The following is a 12,154-nucleotide window of genomic DNA, read 5'->3' on the forward strand; positions in this document are numbered from 1 at the left end:
CCCTCATTGTCCAGCAGCCTCGCATGTCATAAATAGCCGTTGCCGTTTGGGTCGTGGGTGGAATTGGAACATCAGAGTGTTCGCTGACTGTCAGTTAGTGTGCCTCACATCAACAGAATCTCCTGTGAGTGTGCTGAGTATGAAAAAGCAAATTTATCAGGTCGTTTGCCAAAACCATTTTTGCTTTGTTAAAGTCAGTATCCAGAAAGATTGTAATCACTCAGGACTCAGGTGGGAGATGGTGTTTGGTAATCACTCCGTACATATCCGTTCTCTCGCAGTGCAGTCTCTTTCAAGTTGTCGGATGTCTTCGTGATGTCCTCTGATCCATCAAACACCAGCCACCAAAATTCAGTGTGCTGGAACTTTGCTCTTACGTCACCACTGATGTGATTTGTGCAATGCTCTGCATGTCATGGTTCCACATGTGCGTCTTCATTCAGTTCATTCAGTTTCTGCTGTTTAACCCTCCCATGTTTTTCTTGTTGCTTCCCTCTTGCATTTGCCTGGGCATATCTTTCCGTTCCCTCCCGCTGCCAATCACCTGCCTCTGGCTGCCAGTCTGACTGCATGCCTGCGACCAATCCACTCATCAAACCCAAGCAGTTTATAGCAGAAGTCGCTGTTGCTTCTCCAAGTCCTGAGCACCCAGTTTGACCTCCATCCCCACTGAGAATCATGATGTGGGTGAGGTTTTTTCGGTAAAGATATGGCCAACCAGCAACTAATGTGATCTTAATAGCAAGTATTGTGTGTGTATCCAAAGCCTGATATGTCTTCTTCCTCTGTGCCACAGAGCTCCACTGCTGTCCAAAACTATTAAAAACCTATCATGGATATTTTATTTATATAGCCCAAAATCATAAATCACAATTTTGTCTTTGAACTTAAATATATGGTAGCCTCTTAGACCTTAATTAATTCATTATTTCATTTATTTCTTTGTGCTGCTTGAGGGCATATGAACAAAAAGATTTTACTTCATTGTAAAGCTGCAATATCTTTTTAAGACATTACAGGTGATGGCCTTATTATTGACACAAGTTAGAGGCCTAAAGAGGTAAAAGTATCCAGAATTCCATTTGAATAAAAAGCAAATATAAGAGAAAATCTCAAAACTCCATCATTGGTAGTTGCTTCTCTCAGCTATAGAAGAAAACACAGCAGTCTCTAGTTATTAGCAATGCTAAGGCTGCAGTGTCAGCAGCTACAACAAACTTTGTAACCACTAAATTGATGGCAACATAATTAGCTGTTATATTGCCCAGACTCCATTCACAGAAACAGCGATTTTATCATCTTAAACAAAGTCAACAAAAACACACATTCAACAAGGTTTGTCTTTCCACCGCTCCACCAATCATCATTAACTCTGGTTTGGTTGAAAAAAACTCTTAAATAACAGATTCAGGAGAGGAGCGAGAGACAGGGTGAACATCAGAGAAGACAGAATGTTTCATATTTTTCCATCTAAATCAGGAATTACTTCCACAGGGCATTATTTTCATGTCTTGTTTCTCTCTTAATGCTTTAATGTTGTCAATTTGTTGTGTATTCACCTCAATATAGTTCTTCTTATTGTTAATGTTAGTCCTTTTCAGTGTGGGAGATGTTATTTTGCCCTTACCAGTCAAATAACATGGCTAATCCACTCTTATTTCATCGTAAAAGTCCACTTGGTGTCACAGTGATGGATAACACATGCTACTCAGTTATCAGCCTTGCAGTTTTGTTGCATTTAGCATAATAAAGATAACTTCAGCTGTTCGCCCTTACTAACGATTGCTTGTTGCAGTACACGCTCATGTATAACACATAATGTTAAACAGACCTGGGACGTGCTGTAATAGAGCGCAACTTGACTCGGAACCGACCAATCGTATGAATCGTGGATCCAAACTGTACGTGTCGGGTTTCGGGTCCCTGGGTTTGAGTCAACCTGTGAAGACCTCTATTCTGATTGGCCCAGTTGGTTTTCTGACAACTGACAAAATAAGAGATGTGCACAGTGATTCAGAGGTCTGGAACCAGGCTTCCTGTAATAATCTCGGATATTTCTTTGTGTGTTAATCTGCTGCTGAAAATAGTCTCCAGCACAAGCATTATTTCCTCCTGCATCAGCCTTGTTTGAAACTACAGAGTCGGGCTATTTCAGGAAATTACAGAGCCTTTAAAAAATGTAGCTATATATTTGTGAGCCACTTTAAAATATTTGTGCCATCAGTAGGAACCAATGAGTCAGGAAGCCAGTTGCTACTAAGAATTAAACTAACACATGTTGGTTTGGGTCTTTTCATGATCGCGTCAAGAAACCTGAAGAAATGCAACAGAAAACAAACAACGCCCAGGCGCCAGCTCCATCACGTATTTTCAGATCGTCCAGTATTTGGTGAATGTATGTGCGTCAGTGTGTGAACATGTGTCTGTGCAGACGGCCCCTGCATTTCATATTCCTCCCATCTCTTTTTTATTAGGTTGTTTACCAGCGGAGCTGAATACCGAGCAGTTGGGGGTAGTGAACGAAATGTGAGGGAGGGTGAGCTGGGGGTTTGGGCTGTTCAAATTTAGAGCCAGTTTTCAAAATTTCATCCAATTTCCGTAATTCTCAAGCCTCCTGTTTTCAAAGGTCCCTCCACTCTCCTTTCCGGTCTGTGACAGGCAGAGAAGCCCGAGCGCCAAGGCTTATAGAGTAATATAATCATCCACCCGCCCACCTACCACCCACCCCGCCCGACTGCTACGCTCGCACACTGATGTAGGGCCCATTCGCACAATATTGGAACAGCTGCAGCACCCAGGGTGCCTTGTGATTATAAAGATGAGGGGAAACAGTCTGTCTGCTGTATCCTGCTGCCCATCATCACCCCTCTCTCTCTCTCTCTCTCACATGCATGAGAATCTCAACTGTTTCACCTGATGCATGCTAAAAGTTTTTTTCTACCAACTTGTATATTTGTAGTCTATCTCAATGCTGCTTTCATTGTCCATACTGCCATGACCATGTGACTGCGCTCTAAATCGCTGGTTTTCAAACTTTCGACTTGTGGACCAAAGAGTGTTCCCTTCTCAGAGTGTTTCATTAGTGTGACTGCGTAAAGCAATGTTCTCTTCTCTTTGTTATTATTATTATTTTTTTTATTATAATGGTTCAAGCCCTGAAGGGGCAGAGTTCTATTGCGTTTGTGCTGGTTTAATATTATTATTTGTCGTCTGCCGCAGCAGCTCAAATTGCCATGAGTTGAAATAAGATAGAAACATGAAACCCGGCAGAATGGCTGGAAATGATGTGCAAATGCTTGAGCCCAATATGAGCCCAATCAGCCAGATGGTTTTGTTTTGTTAATTGTTAATTTTTGGAAAGACCACGCCCAAGAATCATCAGACTGGTTTGAAATTGGAGTCCAGCTCAATGTATTTTACCAAAAGCCTTTCAAACATAAACCATGATGAATTCTCCGCTATTCTGAATTTTTTGGAACACACACTTTTGATGTGTCAAAATCTCCTAAACTGTAGGCCCACTTGATGTTGATGATGAAACAATTGTGATTGGTGTCACTCCTTTGCTCACCTGTGAAGCTGTTGCTGCTTGTGGCTCTTATTTTGGAAGATTGGGCTACTTCCTTCTGTTCAGTGCAAAAGGGCCTGACCCTGGCGCAGACCTGTCAGCCTTCACGTTTTCCCCAGGATTCTCCTGTATCTTACCCTCCTCTCCTGCTGTCCTACTGTTTAAAATGTTTTCCCGTAAATCTTCCATATTTTTAGCCTTTCAAAACAAAGTTGGTTGTAACGTTGATGGGAGGTATAACCACCTATTTGATGTTTTTGTCCCTGCAGGACAAATAACAGATGTCTAACCATTGCAGTTCAGTAAATTTTGCCAGTTCAGGGGTCACCATGCGACCAAATATTTTATTTTCCCATTCACACACTCTAATTTTCATCAGTCATTTGCACTGAAGTCACTGAGGACAGCAACGCTGCAACACTAGTAGGCCGAAGTGGACGAAACACTGCAACAGTAAGAATTGATCAACTTTATTTTAGCTGAATCTGCATTGAAATATGCCAGGATCAACCCTGATACTGATCTTTAGGATTGACTTGAGTCCTTGACCCCACAGATTCCTCTGCCTATCCCCTGGAGGGTCCTAGCCCCCATTAACCACAACTCTAAATGGCTGCAAAGTGGGCGGGCTCAACATTTTTTCCCATCTTGTTCTAGTATAACCAACCCTGTCTCTATAGTATGTATTTCATGTATAAATATAATTCTGTTTATACACAATACAAAAAACATTTCATTTTGCTTTATTAAGTAAAATCCTCACTCTAAATAAAACTCTAAAGTCAAACACTCACACACAGAGAGAGAGAGAGAGAGAGATCTATGTGACAGGTGAGCTCCAGATGTGCTGATCATTGAGCCTGCGGGATCCTGCTGAGGCTCCCTGGGTCTCCTGTGATAGCGGAGCCTCTGGGGCAGAGCGGGGCCTCAGCAGTCATTGTGAGCCGGTGGAGCCTGGTGACAGTGCACAGACAGGCTTTTGCAGCAGCCGAAGTAAATTGAATGTGCCTTACCAAGGCACAGGATATGATGTAACTGTCTCTGGCATCCTGAGGTTTGACAACAAATGATGATCTTATGTAAGGTAATTACAGCAAGAGCCAAGGACAGTGTCTGACTCCCCACTCGGCACTCATGCGCCTATAGAGAAGTCCCAGTCGATTGGAAACATTGGAAAGTTTGCACCCTGGACACCAACTTGCAACTGTCAGGAATGGGGTTTAAAGGGAGCTAAGGCCGAACCCAAATGCAGACACCAGGGGGCGCACATACAAATTAATTCAACACAAAGAAAACCAAACCTCAGGGAACTATGAATAAACACACACTAGTGTAATATGGGTTTACATAGAGAATGAAGACAACAAAGGGAAACATTGAATAAACACAACGGAGCAGGGGTTAAGACTAAGACAACACAAGAAACTCACTTACGAAGATCATGGCATGACTGAGACAAAGACAACTCTAGAAACACACTTAGGCTGTGGCGTCGGTACAGACAAAAACAAGACTAGCACAAACTTACAGGGACTGTGGCTCGGCTCGGGAACATGGTCAACACAGAACACGGTGGATAAACACTTGACATGAAACGTGGCACAGATGACATTAAAAGACGATGGACAAACACTTGAAACGTGACCTAGACGTGAACAAAGACTGCACATGGAAAAACACTTACTAAGGGAAAATGCAAAGGATCTTAGACAGTAAGGTAATGCAGACTTATATACACAAGGAGGGCCTAATGACACACAGGCGAAAATGATCAGACAATCACAAGGGCGGGAAAACACAGGAAGTAAAGCACACAAAGAAACATAACTTGAGCCTTCAGAATAAAACAGGATGTGACAAAAACCAGACAAAGACAACACACAAGGGGAATCTTCAACAAAAAACAGGCGTGCACAGCACGGGTCATGACAGCAACAGCTTTTCTCGTTTTCCATTTCTATGGTATTGCATGTTTCAAGTTGTGGTTTGTGGTCAGTGTTGGGCAAGTTCACACAGATTATAATGATCTACTTCAGCAGCAAGATGAATCCCTCCGTGGAGGCCAGACACTGGTGGTGACAGCTGATGACCCCGATGAGACTGATAAAATGATGAAGCTGGTGAATCAACTTGAATCTGTTTTTCACAGTGTGGTGTTAGTACTTACTTCCTCCACCACTGCTACCTGTTCTTGGGAAACAAGGGTTAACCGGTGCTTTTAAAAATGCTGTGAGTTTGACTTGGGTGAAGGAACTTTGCGTCTTTTGGATGCAGGAAGTCAGTCACAGTTGGTGGTGCTGATAAAAAGTCAGTCTATACTAAATAGTGCGCAGTATTCATATTTTTTTTATTAATTTGAATGGCCGGGATAGCTTACATCTAATAGTTGTTAACAACAGTTTACTACTATTTGAGAATGTTTTACACTACACCAACATACTTTATGCCAAAGCAGCCTCAGCAGCTACACAGTCAGCAACACAGGACTAATGCATGAAAACTACAAGGTGATGAAGAGGGAGATGTGGGCCAGAGATGTGACCCACAGCCAATTCGTCAAGTGCAGTGAGGATACAGACGACAATGCTTATCCATCTGTCTGTCACTGTCAACAAACTCCAATCCGCAGTGTAGTTCACTAACTTCAATGATAAAAAGCTGTAGAGTAACATGAGCCTCGGTAATGTTTTTATCATGCACAGTTAGCACTGGCAGAAGCTAACACTGCTCAAATTCTCATCCATTAGTTGCAAAACTTTGCTTTTAGCGCATTCATGCACAACACTGTTTGTAGTTATTGGACGTTTGTTTCACTGCACTCCTGTACTCTTTTTAATAATAATAATCAGTTTGTCACAACTTTTTCTGGCAAATGGCAACAACAAAGTTCGTGAAAGCAGTCAAACAATCAGACAGTTGCTACTCAAGCCAGTACTGTATGTACAAACAGTCAAGACTAAATGATCAACTGGTCAAAGGCCATCAGTGACTCTAAAAGCCCCACGATCACTGAAGCAATTTGTGGTTATTTCATTGTATTGTAATGAAATGATTAGGGTTTCAAGGCAGGTGCGCTGGGGTAGAGAACCACGGCTCATTTCTTAAGCAGTGGCCCTCTATCAGGTCAGTCCAGCCCTGTCATCAGTTTGCCTAGATTATCTAAATCACTCTTTACTTGGAGGTCAAACTGTGATCACATCTGAAATGTCCACTATCATCCTGGAAAAACTGCACTAAGATATGGTAGTATACGGACGTATATAGTGAAGTACGGTAGGTCAGACTTGAACCAGGAACTTTTACCGTCCGGCTTAGTTTTGTCTTCCAAATAAATTTAGTCAGCCACGCTGCAATAGACCAGATTTATCCTTTATTGGATGGGGGACTTTTTTCTAAATTGTTCTTCTTGCTGTGCGATTGGAGCTGGGATCAAGTAATAGTTGTCACATACTGCAATTTCTCATTTGTCATTGCAATGAGAAATGGTAGAAAAGACGTTGAAGCAGAGTGAAGTTGCTTTGGTGACGTATGCCGACCTTAGCCATTCCTCTCAAAGGAATCCACTCAGCTGCTGTCATCCCTGTCACACTATTAAAGGGGTTGTCTTAGTGTTGCACTTCTAAAGTTGGAGGACTCACATAAGAGAGGTAAAAAAAAAAAAAGGACAAAAAGGTCAAAATCAAAGCAGCATAGGCAGAGATATCCTGACGTTTATTTCCTAATATGGGTCAAACTCCCTGCCTGGTAAATGTCGCCCACGTCCAGTTTGTAACGCAGGTCTTCTCATAAATGTGTAGTCTCCAAGCCCAAAATCAGATAACCCATTTTCTCTGACTTGACAAAGCTCCTCTAGAGCCACAGAAGACATTCTACTGTTTTAACAGGCTGAGTAGTACTCATTGTGATGACGAAACAGATCTTCATAAATAAAACTGGTGAAGTGCCCCTTCAGGTTGCTAAATGAACTTCGTGGTGCAGCTTTTTAGAGGTCAGAGCAAGTCAGAAAATCAAGAGGAAAAAGGCAACATGATAGCGTGGCCCTTTATTACAGCGCCACCATCTGGTCCAACTGATTGGACTCAAATTTCTTGAGAAGCACATGCACATCATTTCCACTTATTGGGCTGATTTTCCTGTTTCTAGCTCATTCCAGCTCACGGCAATTTGATCTGTTGTGACCCAAAAAAAAACAAACACAATACAGCATGAAACAAGATGAAAGATGTTTTTCAATTAACATTCATCAGTTTTCCTGTATCATGTTTTTCAAGCTGTTTGCAGCAGAAGTGGTTTACTCCAATCTGCTAAATTTTCTTGTGTCACAACCTTTGACCCTCTGTGGCCTGAACAGCCACTTAGCATGCTCGTTCTGCTCATTGCAAGGAAACTGCAACAGTACAAAGCTGGTGTATGAGCCAGAGGCAGAGCAGCGGGGGCCTACAGAGGAGCTATTAGGCAGTGACGAAGGCTAGATGGGGCCACTGACCTTCACAAGCTTCGCTCAATGCTGCAATCAAAGCAAGTCCTGCACTAAAATAACCAATCCTCTGTCTGACCCGAGGCGCATGCACATTTCCAAAACCGGATCTTTTATATGGAAATGATCAGTATTCATGTCTGAGACCGAGTAATACAACATAAACACTCACAGTGCAACAACCCACGTTTTGAAAATCCATCATTTCTTTAAAAGATGAAAATATTGTACTTTAGCTTAGATCTAGTTTTCCATGATCTTTTCATGTCTCTTCGTACAAGTTGGTTGGACCACTGGTTGCCAGCCTTTTTGGCTTCCCCATATGGACCCCCCACTGGGGGAGTTCGGTGCTCACTGATCTATTCATGTCAACCTGCAACAGTGAACCGCTGTACTGCAGGTGTGTGTGCCAGTCTTCTGTATCCTCACATACACAGATCTGTGATACACAAGCGTCTACACAAGGAGAGCACAGTATGGTTAAATCGCACTCGTGTTCATGTTAAAAGAAAAAAAAACAGTGTGCTGCGGCTCTTGATGAACTGGCCTGTGTGGAGGATGATCTGAAGTTCCCTTTGTCCTTTGAAAACTGGGCCTGCATTTGATGTGCCACTGGACGATGATGGAGTCGCTCAGCTGTGACAGAACCGACTTCTTGTCCAACTTGAGGTCTAGAGTCTGTCCTTTCTCCTGGCAGCTGTCAAAACAATCCAACCTCAGGGTCCATTTAGTGGCAATTCTGGTGCATTGGGCATATCACACACATTTTCATCTCATCTTTCCTCGGTTCTCTATCTGCTGACGAAGCGCACATGATATGATCAGAAGTTCCACAAAAGCCGTAAATGGACCTTGAGGTGAAATTGTTTTACCAAGTGTTGTTTCCACAAAATGAATTTTGAACCTCAACTATTTCAAAACAGAAATAATAGAAATAATAATAAAGAAAGAAAGTTTGCATTACCTTCATCATCAGATCACTTCCCATAGATAACAGTACTGTAGTATTGATACATTCTATAATAGATACACAACTTTATTAAGCAAAGGTCATCGCATCCATCATATTAGAGGTGAATGTCACCAACTCTCTCATATATGATTTTTATTATCTGTGGCGCTTATTGACAATCCAATATTTAATCTAACTCCCACTGACTTCCCTTCACACGCTCACAGAAAGTAAGTCTGCTGTTTGAGTTGCTGGGTAGACAGACTGGTTCAGCAAAGGCCTGATAATGACATTTTCTGTGTATTTTAGCTTATGATCTACTTTGAGTGGGTTTTTCATCTTGAGGAGTCTGCCTGAGTGTCAGCGCGCATTTACACTTTCTTCATTATTTGATCACTTGTAACAGTGATAAAAGGGAGACTTGGCTGTACAGTGAGATAGCCAATATACTTTCATAACTCAATTTGATCATGCTAAACCCTCTCCCACCGAGGCCTCTGAGAGTCTTAGCTTCTCTCCTCAACACTTAACCATATCAGTCGGAGGATGACGGTCACACGACCGCACACACATTCAAACACCACATTAATAACCTTTAGGCTTATTTCCATGTGTTTTCTATGCAGGTGCATCCAAGTGTCAATTGAGAAATCATCAGCGCAACTGCAAATTGGAGGCTTGAATTCCTTAATGTACAGAGTGCAATACGTTACTGAGATGTGAAGGGTAAAATTGAATAATGCCAGAAAGAATTCCCGTGGTGTCAGACAGAGAGAGTGGAGGGAGGAGGGGAAACGGTCATGCATAAACATTTCTCCCCAGCGCTGGAAATCATCCTGAGCACACTCGGTGCAACTGGCTCCTTTTTAAATGTAATATATTCTAATAGAGAGAGATTGTAAGGACAATGGCTCCACAGACAAAGTGATATTTGTGTTGTGCTCTGTCTCTCTCTATGCTTTGTTTTTCCATAAAGACAATTAAGGATATAAGGGCAATCTGTTAAGAAGCAAGTGAGCCTGCACAATATACGCTTTCTAAAATGCAATTTGCATCACTACCCAAGGGTGATGCTTTTTTGGGGGGGGTTATTCTGCCTGGTGCTGTTTGGGAAGCTTCATCTGAATTTGAAGGAAGCACATCTAAAGCCCAGCGCAGCGATATGAAGCACCCACATGACAAGGTGCCAGCAGCGCTGTTTGTGTTCCTCTCGCTGCTGCCATTTAGTACTCTTTAGCAAAACAAATCTTTTCTTGTACTGTGAACACTTTCGCCTCCATTTACACCCTAACAGTCAACACCTGCAAGCCATTATACCAGTCGGGGTGTAAATTCTACACTAAACACTGCCTTGAAACAAATTGGGTTGAATGTAAAAGCTGCATCTTAGATTGGTCCTTGGCATGTGTCTTTAGTACTTAATGTAAGGTGCCAACAGTATTGAATGTCTACAACACAATGTATTTTAGCTGAGAATATTAATCGTATATACCCTTTATCTAACCAGGTATTGAGATCAAGACATCTTTGGCCAGAGAGACCTGAGTACAGCAGCCAAAACAGGAAACTTTAGAAACAATCACACACAAAATAAATGTTTTATATCACCCACTGGGATGTGACATCCTGGTTTTAAAACTATGTATCTAGAATTAACAGTCTTGAGATCTGAGGCCTTTCTCAATGCAGAGTACGACAACTTCATGCTCACCATCATTGGAATTTAAACTTGCCAACGATGCAGTAACCTCAACTTGTTGCTGGGTCAACGATGGTCTGACTGACATCACCAGCTCGAACTGGAATCACGCTTCTCTGAAGTTACAGTACATGTAAAAACCCATGCAGAGAACGATGTTATGAGTACAGATATGAATGACCCTGAATCTTAATAAAAGGTGTTGGACATGAGCAACACACTAGCTGACTCACTGATGCAACTCCTGTCAGGAGGCGGGTCCAAAATGGAGACGAAAACAAACAGAAATGTACTACAGATTATTTTTATTATCTGTATTATCTTGCCATTCCTGTAAAGTTAGTCTGCAATGGCTAAGGCATACCCAACCATTTGGAGAACAGGCATGATTTTGGTCTCTTTTGAAAGGTAACACACAGCAGTGATGGATATTTGGGTCATATTCCTATACTTTGATAAGTTTGATTACACACATATATCCTGCTAATAGTTAATAGTTAGATTGCATGCATATGCTTCCATTAATGATAGTTGGATCCTGATATGTTGATCTTATTCATATTTTCTGCTGATGGATTGTGTGACTGAATAATCAACAGAAATTCTACCTCTCCCAGTTAGGTTTTTCCTTTATTATTCAAAGAAGTGATTTAGACGAGGAATGATTCTTTGTGTGTAAAATATATCTAAGGCCAGTGTGACCTAGAACAGGAGGTTTTGAGATAGAGGCCTGGCATGGGAGACATCTTGGGGCCCTCGACTTTAGATAGAACAGGTTGGCGTCAGGGATAAGGTTGTCTCTCTAGATTTGTCCTTGCAAACAGGTTGCTGCGGTGACGTTGGTTTCTCAAAGATGACCAAGCAGAGGAGAGAGAGCGCCCGACGTCAACGAGGAGGAGCCAACGATTGTTTCAACATTTCCTCATGTTCTGTCTATAAAAATACTGGGTCAGGGAGAGGTAGTGTGTCAGACTTTGTGAACTGACCCAACTCTGTTGTGGATCAGGGAAAGGAAAGTTGAGACCCAGAGCTCTGTTACCTTGCACATTCTATTGATGTTAGAATAAAACTGATTTTTTGGGACTCAACATCTTCTCCTATTGCTTCATTAAAAGAACCCAGAGGACCAGAGAGATTTTAGAGACATGTCCTTGACAATTTGGTGCCGTGACCCGGATGCAGTCAGAATTACTGTAAGTGCTGCTGGCATTGAGGAGTAGAAGTTGAGCAAACTGAAGCAGAAGGGTTTTTTTTTCGAAAATTTGACAAATAATTGCCTGGAGATGACTGTATCTGGGACTTATTAGCTGGAAAACAAAATAAGACCACTGCATGGAGCCTTACCTTACAAGTCAGAGTTCAGTACAAATTGACAATACCACAGAAAATCAATGTTTTCCAATGTGTCTACATAGTTATATTTAGGCTATATATCTATATATTGAGCCCATTTACTGT

The sequence above is a fragment of the Chelmon rostratus genome, chromosome 20, assembly GCF_017976325.1.
Source record: "Chelmon rostratus isolate fCheRos1 chromosome 20, fCheRos1.pri, whole genome shotgun sequence".
NCBI lineage: Eukaryota > Metazoa > Chordata > Actinopteri > Chaetodontiformes > Chaetodontidae > Chelmon > Chelmon rostratus.